Source organism: Diabrotica virgifera, chromosome 2 (genome assembly GCF_917563875.1).
Source record: "Diabrotica virgifera virgifera chromosome 2, PGI_DIABVI_V3a".
Taxonomy (NCBI): domain Eukaryota; kingdom Metazoa; phylum Arthropoda; class Insecta; order Coleoptera; family Chrysomelidae; genus Diabrotica; species Diabrotica virgifera.
Genome location: NC_065444.1, coordinates 1,910,894 through 1,923,190, shown reverse-complemented (window position 1 = coordinate 1,923,190; position 12,297 = coordinate 1,910,894). Strand labels below are relative to the sequence as shown.

At 34.3% G+C, this 12,297-nt stretch overlaps 1 protein-coding gene across 2 annotated transcripts in view; it reads right to left on the bottom strand.

The window, feature by feature from the left end:
- LOC126879937 (low-density lipoprotein receptor-related protein 2) overlaps window positions 1–12,297 on the bottom strand; it is a 538,921-nt gene that overhangs the window by 92,047 nt on the left and 434,577 nt on the right. The window lies entirely within an intron of this gene.

Sequence of the window (12,297 nt, the reverse complement as noted above, 5' to 3'; positions counted from 1 at the left end):
CTAACAATGTTTCTCCATTGGCCTCTATCTTCAGCTGCTCTAAGAGCATCGCAGAATGAGTTTCCAGCTGAATGCTTTATTTGGTCAGACCATCTAGTTGGTGATCGTCCTCTTGATCTTCTCCCCGGAACGTTTCCAGAAACAATTAATCTCTCCAAACTGTCGTCACCTCTGCGAACCACGTGACCAAAGAATTGCAGTATTCGTTGCAGACATATTGTGGACAGCCTTTTTTTAATCTTGAGTTTGTTTAGAATGGAAACGTTTGTCCTATGAGCTGTCCAAGGTATGCGCAGCATTCTTCTCCAGAACCACATCTCAAAGGCATCAATTTTTTGGCGCTCGCATGCGCGAAGAGTCCAAGTCTCTGCTCCGTATAAAAATATTGAGAATACAAGGGCATTCACCCGTCTCATCTTGATATTCTGAGAGATAGATCTGTCTTTCCAAACTTTAGTTAGGCGACTCATCGCATTTTTGCCATACCAATACGTCTCCGAACTTCTCCTTCAGAGTTACCATCGTTAGTTATAGTAGACCCGAGATAGACAAAGGTGTTTACTATCTGGTATTCCTGTAATATGTTAGTCAGTTGAATAGTGTCAAATCTGTCGACCACCATTATTTTTGTCTTAGCTTTATTGATTTTCAGACCAACTTTATTGCTTTCGTACTCAACTCTTCGCAGAAGATCAAACATTTCTTGCTCATTTGCTGCTATAAGTGTAGTGTCATCAGCAAATATTAAATTGGATATTTTCCTACCAGCTACTGTTACTCCACCGGCCCATCCTTCTAAAACCATCCTCATGACATGTTCACCATAAATGTTAAATAAGTCAGGTGACAACACGCATCCTTGTCTAACACCTCTCTCGGTCTTGAATTGGTTTGAGAACTTCTGATCTAGTCGTATTGTCGATTGTCGCTATATTAGACTGGTACAGATTTTTAATAAATGTCACCAGATGCATTGGTGCGCCCATTTCTATTAAAATTGACCACAGAGTCCGGACCTAGCACCAAGTAATTATCACTTAATCCCAAAATTTAAGGGAACACTTGGATAGCTTACGGTTCAGTAGCGATGATGAAGTCAAGGAACAGGTTACTAGATTCTTTCAAAGGATTTTAGATTGTAGATAGAAATAACATGGGTAGGTATAGAAAAATTGGAGCACCCTTTGCGAAAGTGTTTAGAACGAAACGGTGATTATGTAGAAAAATAGCGTAAATTTTAAAACAATGTTTATCAGAAAGAACAAAAATAAAGGTGTCTATTTTTAAAATTCATGGGAACCTTATTTCACGAAGGGCCCTCATCATCATCATCACGTATCGCTACAACTATGGGTGTGTCTTAGCTGACTGTACAACTTTTTTCCAATTTGTTCTGTCTTCCATCAACCAAGGGTTAAATGGAATGTTAATTTTCTGGAGATCTGCTTGGATGTTATCTCTTCATCGCATTCTGGGACGTCCGAGTGGTCTTTTGCCTGTAGGGATCTCCTCTCATACAAGTCTCTCGTTATCAAGTCTGTGCACGTGGCCTGCCCATCTTAGTCGCTGTGATTTAATTTCTTGGAAAATATCAGCGTCATTGTAGTAGAGTACTTTTAATTCGATATTGGTTCTGATCCTACACTAGTTTGTGGAGATGTCGTGGTGAGTTAACATTTTTAGGAACATTTTTCTAGGTATCTAACAATAGAACACTGAAAACGTTTGTTTTCTATACTTCCACAAAATTTATTATAACTATGTGACTACAGCTGTTTCGGCAGAGTGCCTTTCTCAAGTGATTTAGTTTACTATGGGTTTGCCTTTTTAAAGTCTTTAACTGAAGATGTTGAGGAGTGGGGAGCTGTCTGTCTCGAGTTGGTCATTCAGAATTATATTTGTATTTTTTAATTTATTAATTTCCATAGATTCTAATAAAGATAACTTAAGGCCTTTATTTTGATTATGCAGAATTTGAAACTCTTCATTAAAAGAATGATTATGATCTAGAAGGTGAAGTGCGTATGTAGAAGTGCCTGTTTTTCTATTGTTGAAAGCTCTTTTGTGTTCTGCTATCCGTTTGTCAAAGGTTCTGCCAGTTTGACCGATGTAAGTTTTCGGACAGTCACCACAAGTTAGTTTGTAGACTTCACTCTGTAGTTGTTTTCTCTTTCGGCTCTTATTGTGCTTAATATATTTGCTTAAGTTGTTGTTAGTTCTGAAAGCTGGTATAATTCCTTTCTTTTTTATGTATCTGGCTATTTTTGTTGTTATCTTGCCAGTATATGTGATAGAGCAGAAGGTACTGGGTTCTTTCTGTGGTGGTGGATAGACTAATTTCGAATCCATCAATTTTTGTAGGTATTTTTCGTTCAAAACGTCTGAGCTTTTCTTCGTTTGCTTTGGTTATGGTCTACGTTTTACACATCTGTATGTTAGTACAGATCTGACTATCGATTTATAGATTTTGATCTTTGAACTTCTTGTAGGATTTTTTGATTTTATAAGCTTATCCAGTGAGAATAGACAGCGATTTGCCGATTGGATTCTGTCTTTTATTTCTTCAGTAACATCGTTGTCAGCTGTGATTACGGCCCCCAGATACTTAAAACATTTTACTCTTTCGAAATTGAAGGTATTGACCGTCACATTTTGTCCTATCCTGGGCCTAATCTTACGAAGGGCCTTCGTACTAAGGAAATATTAAATAATATAATAATAATATTAATATGATGGTTTTCTACTTTCCTCTCGTATCTTATGCGGGTGACGATGGCGTTTCTTTCGTCACCCTTTGGAAGCGATTTCTCTCCATCCCTAAAGACAAGGGGTTAATACTCTCTTAATCTAGTTAAGTTTGACTCGTTTCCCACAACAGTTGAGTAACTAATGAAATATGTGAAATATTTATGTTAACACTGTTTCTGATTCTTTGATGTTTGATGATACAATGGAAGTAGAATTATATCGCAAACAATTCTTAGAGTGGGTGATCCGCAATAGAGAATCCCCATCTGCCTAATATTTGCCATTTGCCATTGGTACGAAACGAAGGAGAAGACTAATAATTACGGATATATTTGAGTTATGTGCTCCACTAAAAAGTTTTCTTTCCAGTTCTCTCCCGAGGTGTAATTGAAACTCACTGGAACACGTACAAGCAGGAGGCAGAAAAGATCAGGACTGTATTCCAAACTATTGAAGGAAAAATGATCGTTATTGAAAGAATTATTTAATTTTTTTTGTAAAAAGCGAAGTAAAAAGCGAAACTAAACAAAAATATCGGAGAGGACCACAGAAATTCAAGTGGTGAAAGCTAAAAGATTAGAAAGAAGGTCTATTCAGGGAAAGAATAGTAGAAAAAATATATTGCAACATGAAAGGAAGCCCTAACACAATTTGGAGAAAAATGGCCAATATTATTAGAGACACGGCTATTGAAATACTTGGGAAAACACCAGGAAAGAAGTTTGAGGATAAAGAGACTTGGTGGTGGTCAAATGAAGTACAAGGAAAAATAAAAGAGAAGGGAAAATTATATAAAAAGTGACAAGAAACCAGATCGGACATAGATCTTCAAAACTATAAGGTGGCCAAAAAGGAAGCGAAAGTAGCAGTAGCAAAAGCTAAAGCAGAAGCGTATTCAAACCTATACGATCAACTTGATACCAGGGAAGGCGTAGCAAAGATATATAAAATAGCCAAACAGAGAGCAAAGAAAGCAAGAGATTTTAATGAGATTAGATGTACCCGAGATGAAAATAATAAAATACTAATTCACGAAAAGGATGTCAAAAATAGATGGAGAAAGTAGTTTGACAGTTTATTAAATGAAGAATTTGACAGACAGCCTGTGGAGTTAACGGAGACAGTAACAGCAATGGTTTCCAGAATAACAAACGAGGAAGCGGCTCAAGCGCTTCAAAAAATAAAGAAAGGAAAAGCAGTCGGACCAGATGACATTCCTGGGGAAGTATGGAGACCATTGGGAGAGACAGGAATAAGTTGACTAGCAGGTCTATTTAATAGAATTATGGAAGTTGGACAAATGCCAGACGAATGGAGAAGCAGTATATTAGTACCTGTCTACAAAAACAAGGGAGACATACAACAATGTACAAACTACAGGGCTATAAAACTACTTAGCCACAGCCACACCATGAAAATATGGGAGAGAGTAATTGATAGACGGATACGTGAAGAAACCGAAATATCCGATAATCAATTTGGCTTTATGCAGGGCAGATCAACAACAGATGCAATTTTCATTGTAAGGGATGAAAAAATACAGGAATAAAGAGACCAGCGCTCATATGGTATTTATTTATCTTAAAAAAGCATATGATAGAGTTCCTCGAGAGATTCTGTGGTAGGCACTCAATAAAAAAGGATTCCCTGGCGAATATGTAAAGATTGTGAGAGGTATGTATGAGGGAGTAACGACTAGTGCTAGGACAGGCGTGGAAGAGACCGATAAATTTCAAGTGAAAGTAGGATTGCAGGAAGGTTCGGTGATTAAAATTAAAAACAAATTCCAACATATATACCGAACTTCGAAGACTGCAAAGAAATCATAAGAAGCCATCTAAAAGACGAAGCTGCTTTGTGGTTTGAAAGCAAAGAAAATGAGGTGATTTCATGGAGAGATTTTGAGTCAAAATTTTTTATAACAGTGCAGGTGAAACAGGATAAAATCGATCATTGAAATTAGTTGTTAGAATTAGTATGCCGGGTACTTATTACAATCGGATAACTCGAAGTAGAACTTGACTGAAAGCAGTTTAAAAAAAGTTTATTTGACCTCGTTACAATCTATGCACGGCCAACCAAACGGGGGCCCTCTTGGCCGGGGGCCCCCGGAGCACTGCCTCGGTTGCCCCAATGGTAGTTACGGCCCTGGGTCTTACTGCTGTCTTGTATACTTTCATTTTGCTTTCCGTGGTCAGATATTTGTTTCTCCATAGGGTTTCTCTGAGGCACTTACTCTTGCTGCTTGCTTTGTGGTATCTGTTTTTATATTCTCATCATTAGTGATCTGATCTCTACTCCAGGGTAATTGAATTTTATTACTTGTTCTACAATTTTGCCTTCTATTTCTAGTTTGCGTCTGCGCGGCTCTTTACTGATCACTATATATTTAGTTTTTATTACTGATATTCTCATATTAAGTTTGTTTGCTATTTGCTATTTGTATCCATAATATGTGGTTCTCATTTATAGATAATTTTTGAGTCCGATTCTGTCTTCTAGATGAAGCTAACTCGATTGGATATTATTGGAAGTTTAAGTGGATCCTGGTTCTTATATTTATTGAAAAATATCCCGGTGGGATTTCTTCATAACTGAGTTGTAACAAATTTTGACTTACATTTTCTGATTATCCTTGCCAACGGAACGCTGTGCCGTATTTACGCTTGAATTACACCGTTCCAGATAATCAACCATGTTTGTAATATTTGGTATATAAACATATAATACGATATGTACACTTGAAAAATCAATCCGCAAATTATTAGATGGTAGTACATAATGAAATAAGGACGGTTTTTATTAAATGAAAAAAATAGTAAAATTTATATGCAATTATGCAATATGCAATTGAAGGAAAAGAGAAGATAAGATTCTAACCTACACATCGAAAAGTGTAAAAACATAAATAGTGTAATTAATTAGAAAGAAAAAAAAAGAAGCCATGGAAAAATGGTAATTCTCATACAAGTGAGACAATAGAAGTACTATTGGAAAGGCATGACGACTTCAATCTACATAAAAAGGCAAAAGAACTGGCCGGCAATTTAACAATGAAGTTTAAAAATAATAAACTAATGAACACAGAAAATGAGACACTAAATACAGAGACACTAAATCTGGGTAATGTCATGATAGGTGAGAGATATATGTTGTTGCAGATTAATATACAGGGAAAGATACTGTGCAGAAGAAGCATAGGCCGACGACGTATATCCTGACTAAACAATTTGACACAATGGTACAATAATTGTAACTCTGTTGAGAGCAGCAGTATCATAGGTAAAGATAGCCGTAATGATAGCCAACCTTCTTAAAGGAGACGGCACTTAAAAAAGAAGCAAAACTTACTAGAAAAAAAAGAATGTGTGTGTACTTTGTACGCACGTAAGAAGTTATACTTCTATTATATGATTCCAACAAAATTAATATGTACTTTAAACAGTTTATTTATATTTTATTTAAATATTAAAATAATTTTAATACTTACTACTTTCCAAAATTTTTTATTAAAACAATACCAAAAATTAATAAAATAAAAGAATAAAACACACACAAACACATTGAAAAATGCCACACAAAAATGTTTCTGAACAATAATTGCTGGCAAAATTTTTAAATAAATACGCATTTTCTTAAAACAATTATATAACAAATATACTTACAATCATAAAATGTTTAAAAAAATAAAAAAAAAATAAAAAAAATAAAAACTTGCTTTGCGATTCGAACCCGTCTTTATTCGGGTGCTTAGGATTTGAATTCGAAGCCTCTACTCATTTAGCCACATACACGTACCTGTCATGTGCGAAGATAGGCGAACTGAACGTTTTACCGTTTCCCCGTTCTAAATTTAATCAAATTAGTTTGATTTTTGTGGAATTAAAATATTAAAATACAACAAAACATAGAGTAAGAAAACAATATATTAGATGAAGAATGGTAGAAATATGTTGGTATTCAAGTTATCTAAATCAAAGCATTACCTACTAGATAGGGACATACATTTTCCAAATGGGTAAGTATCTATGTAATTTTTTATTACAATATTGAAACATTTACAATAATTACGTACCTGTTGCTTTTAAAAACTATTTAAAAAGTCACTACAATTATAAACTTGCTTTTTTCTCTGTTCTCACAACAATAAAAACTAATATACACAACATTTGTTTATCCATAACCGACATATTGAACAATTGTTGACAGGTCATTGTAATTACCCAATCAGATCCCATATAACGTTTGAGCTGCGCTCAGGACAAAGACTTTTGATGAATTCGCGCACATATACATTTACACCCAACGCGCCTAAAGAAGTATAACTTCAATAACGAACAGTGATTTTATTTTCTTACCAGTTTATTAATTTGTAATTACGTATTAGATTCATTAGTTATTTATGGCTCTTTATTTGCGTCCTATTGAAATTTGCGATATTTCCTGAACGGAATATAATTATCGGAAATACTTCAAGAGTTCGATACATCACTATGTAGCTTCGTTCTACCGTTCCACTTAAACACTTATATTGCTATTAACTTTGCTATTTAAACCGCAAACATTTTGATAGTAGTAGGAAAGTTCTCTGTGACCTAGATCAGTTGTCCTGGAGCCATTAGAGACATTTAGTTTTGCTTTGAAACCAATTACTAATTGAAGTGTATCATTATCATTATCAATATCATTTGTTAATAGCAAAACAGCATAGGAGTCGTTCAGTTTTAACTTGCTAAGAATAAGAACTAAGTGTATTAGAAAACATAATATGACAAATTTAAGTGTCATCAAGTACATCAAATAGAGCAGTTCTGTATTAAGAATACTTCTATTCACAGTATACTGATACACATTTAATAATAATATGCTAATTAATTAGCCTAATGAACCACACTCTTACGATTTTCCTAAGAATACTACACAATAGAATAAACGCAAATGCGAAGATCTCGAAGATACCTAATGGTTTTAGAAATGCCATGGGAACCAGGGAGGCACTTTTGTACACAGCACAGCACAGCATGTAAAATTAGTGCAAATCCGAAAAAATATAGGAATAGATGACAAAGATATTCGTGTCATTAAAATTTTGTACTGGAATCAAACTTCTATCGTAAAAATTGGGGTTGGGCAACTACATCTACGACATCTACAACGAGGAGTCAGACAAGGTTGCATTTTGTCCCCGCAACATTGTTCAATATTTACTCGGACCACTTATTTAAAAAGACACCTTACAGACAGCCAAATAGAATAAAAATCAACGGGGAACTACTTAATATAATAAGATACAAGGACGACACAGTAATTCTGTCAGAAAATAATATTGGAGATGTGGATTCATAGACGGATGCTGAAGATACCTTGGACAGCAAGAAAAACTAATGGTACTAAGGAGGGCCAGCAAAGATAGAGAACTGCTAAAGACTGTTAAACATCGGAAAATGTCTTATCTGGACATATAGTTAGGGAAATCTACAACCGATACTTAAAGGCAAAATAGAGGGCTGCAGAAGTGTAGGAAAAAAAAACAAGATTCTTGGCTAAAAAACATTCGTAAATGGACTCAAAGATATCAAATATAGGGCAATTATTCCATGTTAAAGAAGATCGAGAAGTCTTCGCAATGGTGATCGCCAACATCGGATCGGATAATAATTATGATATGGCACGTGAAGAATTCTAAAGTACTTTTTACCATATGTAGTACGTTATACCATACTTGCGATCATATGCCCATTTCTTTTCACTTAATAATTCTCATACTCTGCTATTTATTATTATATCTCCTATTTTATTGTTACGACAGTTTCCCAAGTTTAATCCCATATAGAAAAGTCCCTTGACGAAAAACAAGAAGTATTATAGTTCGGAAAATATCTTGAAATGTCGAGTGAAGTCTGGAACGCCAGAAAATTTAGAAAACGTACATATTTAAACATAGAAAGTTTTCAAAAAACAATTTGTATTTGAATTTTTGAAGTTTATAGTAGTCATTGTTTTAAAAATATTGTGGTAGGGGAGCCCAAGCGCGGCTTTTTGCAGTTACTCGAGCGCATCAGATTATTACATGGGGAGATTCCTTGTACCCTTAAAATGTACTTCTACCATATATTGGCTCTTAATGCAGGGGAGTTCGTTAAGGGGGACCGAAAAAAAAATCTATCCTTAGAAAATCTCGAAATCGTCAGATTAAGAGAAGGTAAGTTAAGTACATGCAAACCAGTGTATATTTAAAAAATCTGACGATTTGAGCGGGGCGTAAGGAAATGGGTGAGTCCCCATAAGAGTTTCACAAGAAAAAAAGCGAATATTTCGCAAAATGAATGACAGATCGAAAAACTAAAAAATACGTGCTCAATATTTTTCAAAAATCTATCGAATGATACCAAACACCACTTCCCACGGAGAGGGGTGGGGAGTAAATTTAAAATTTTAAATACGAATCCCGCGATATTTCGCGAAATGAACATCTGATCGAAAAACTGAAAAATACATTTTTCAATATTTTTGAATAATCTATCGAATTGCACAATGGTTACTTTAAAATCTTAAATGGGAGCCCCCATTTTTTATTGCAGATTTGGATTTGTTACGTAAAAATAAGTAACTTTTATTCGTGACATTTTTTCGAATTATGGATAGATGGCGTTATAATCTAAAAAAACGATTGTTGGAAATGGAAAATTAAATTAAAAATGGAAAGGCCTCACTAAAATGGAAAACTTTATTTAATTTTTTTTAGGGCATAATCTTCACAACCCAATCGGTCCCCATAACGCTCGAGTGTGAGTGACTGTACATTTAGCATACTTTGCTCCCCTACCATTGTAAACAAGTTGATTTTAAAGCTATGTAACATTATTTACTAACCAAAGGCCATAAAAGAAGAAAAAAGAATGTGTGTATACTTTGTACGCACGTAAGAAGATATTCTTCTATTATATAATAGGTAATTTAAACGAAGTAAATATACTTAAAAGGTTATTTTTGTACTTATTTTATTTAAAAATCAAACTAACTTTCTTATCTACCACTTTCAAAAATAAAGAATATCTTCAAAAATTATACATAATATACTTACAATCATAAAATCTATAAAAAAAAATAAAAAAATAATAACTTGCTTGGGGCTTGAACCCACTTCACGTCTACCGCGCCGTACGAAAGTTGACGCCATTTCAAACTGCACCAAACTCTCGTATACGTCATGTGGGAATATACACAAACTAAACGTTTACACCATTTTATATGAATTTAATAAAATTATTATTTTGATTTTTGTCGAAATAAAATACAACAAAATATAGAGTAAGAAAACGATATATGAGATGAAGATTTGTAGAAAGTTTGTTCGTAATCAGATTATGTAAATTAAAGAATTGCCTACTAATAGGTAACTACATTATTTTGTTTACATTTTCCAAATAGATAGGTATTGAAACTATTAGGTATTTCCAACTGAAACATTTAGAATTACGTACCTGCGGCTTTTCAAAACTATTTAAAAAGTCACTATAATTATAAATTTGATTGTATTTCTGTCCACACATCAATAAAAACTAATATTATACAATATTTTTGTTTACCGATAACCTCCATATTATTGAACAATTATTGACAGATCATTTCAAAATTTCAACACCCAATCAGAGCCCGTATAACAACTAATACCATACTGTCGGTGTGCGCATGCGCGCGGATCAATCAAATTTTACCCTCAATCGATTCGCCGCTAAAGAAGAATATCTTCAAAAAAAACATTATTTACTCTAGACTCTAGGACATACTGTTGAATATTTTGCTCATGGACCAAAATCATAAATTCAGTGAGTTGTCTCCAAACTATAGGTTAATATTATATCTGTCGTCCAGTGTTTAGTATTGATTTGATATTTCGAATTCTGATTGTAAACATAGTCGAAATGTCACGCATTGCCGCTACATTGAATAATATATTCCTTGTATCAGGTTGCATTTCCTGCTACGTGACGACTGACTATGACTCCTCGATTTAAAGTGCAGTCTATATGTCTAGAAAATTGGGCCTTAACATTGTAAATTGCTTTACAACGACAAAGAGATATATGCAGTGCAGTGAGATTTTATATCTAGAATCAAATGAAAAGGAATACGAGAAAAGCCCTATTTATGCAAGTGAATAAGTGATATTTAGTTAATGGTTATATATGTTCTTTTGGTGTTGCAAATGCTGGTTATGCAAAACAAATTCAAAGTGGACTGTAGGATTATTATACAAAAATTCTTACCTTATTTAACTGGTAGGTCTCGAAATCTAGATTGTCTTCAGTTATTATTAAGGTGAGGAAGGAGGGATAAAATAGGGTTAACTTATTTTGAAATAACTGAACCAGCGTTTTTTCTACAAGGTGTATCTGACTACCGACTGCACCGACTACTATTAATTGCCTCTAAACGACTCAGTGGCGTAGCTGACAGGCCCGCAAGGCGGGAGGGCCCCGACGTTAGGAGGGGCCCCTTAAAGCCTTCAAGCTTAATACTTCTACTTACTTTCTTTAAATTGGGAACCAAAACATATTTTGTTGTTTTTATTCAATAATTCTTGATACCACTCAAGATATTTCAATACACGATCAGCTGAGGTTTATTTTCCAGTATATAAAAATAAGTTGCGATGAAAATAATTTACCTTCCAAAGCAGAAGTTGTTGAAAGTGTTTTGGAATTTATTCGCATATTAGACCAAAGTGCAGAAGGTCTTGTAAATTAAATTTTAAAATTTCTACAATCAAAGCACCTTTCCGTACACAACTGCAGAGGAAAGGGTTGTGATGGGACTATGGGACGTTATGAGTGGTGTATATTCAGGCATACAAAGGTGCACAACTGACATTGAAAAAACGGCTTCCTATGTTCATTGTGCATCCCATAATCTGAACCTAGTGTTGAATGATGCCTTTGATGGTGTACAGGATTTGTTTTTTAGGATATACCTAATTAAACGATTATGTTTTTTTAGCGCAAGTATTAAAAGATGGTATGTACTATGTACTATTATGACTTTGGATTCATCCCGTTTGCCAACACTTAAAAGGTGAATCTCGGTGGTCATCCAGACATGATGCTGTTAGTCTGTTAGGGCTTTGCGTCGAACTTTCCGACAAGTAATGAAATCTTTAACGAAAATTTCATTGCTATCTAAAAAACGATGAAAAATTACAAGCTAATGCATTATTAGAGCATGTGAATAATTTTGAATTTCTCGTTAATATTACTATTCAATCTAAAATACTTAACTTTATTAATCTAACATCAAGACTTTTGCAATCTGAAATGGCAGAGTTAACGCCCGCCCTTCAACTTTTTCAAAAACCTCGTGATAATCCTCGAGAAATGAGAAATCTGTTTTCCGAAACTTTAGCAAAAGCAGCAGGAATAGCAGAATAGTGGGGTATTACACCAAAATTTAAAAATAAACGAATAAAACGTATAAACAATTTTACGATGAACTCAGCTGAGACGAAAAAATAACTTTAGCAAAAAAAGTTTTGAAGTTAATGTTTTCAAT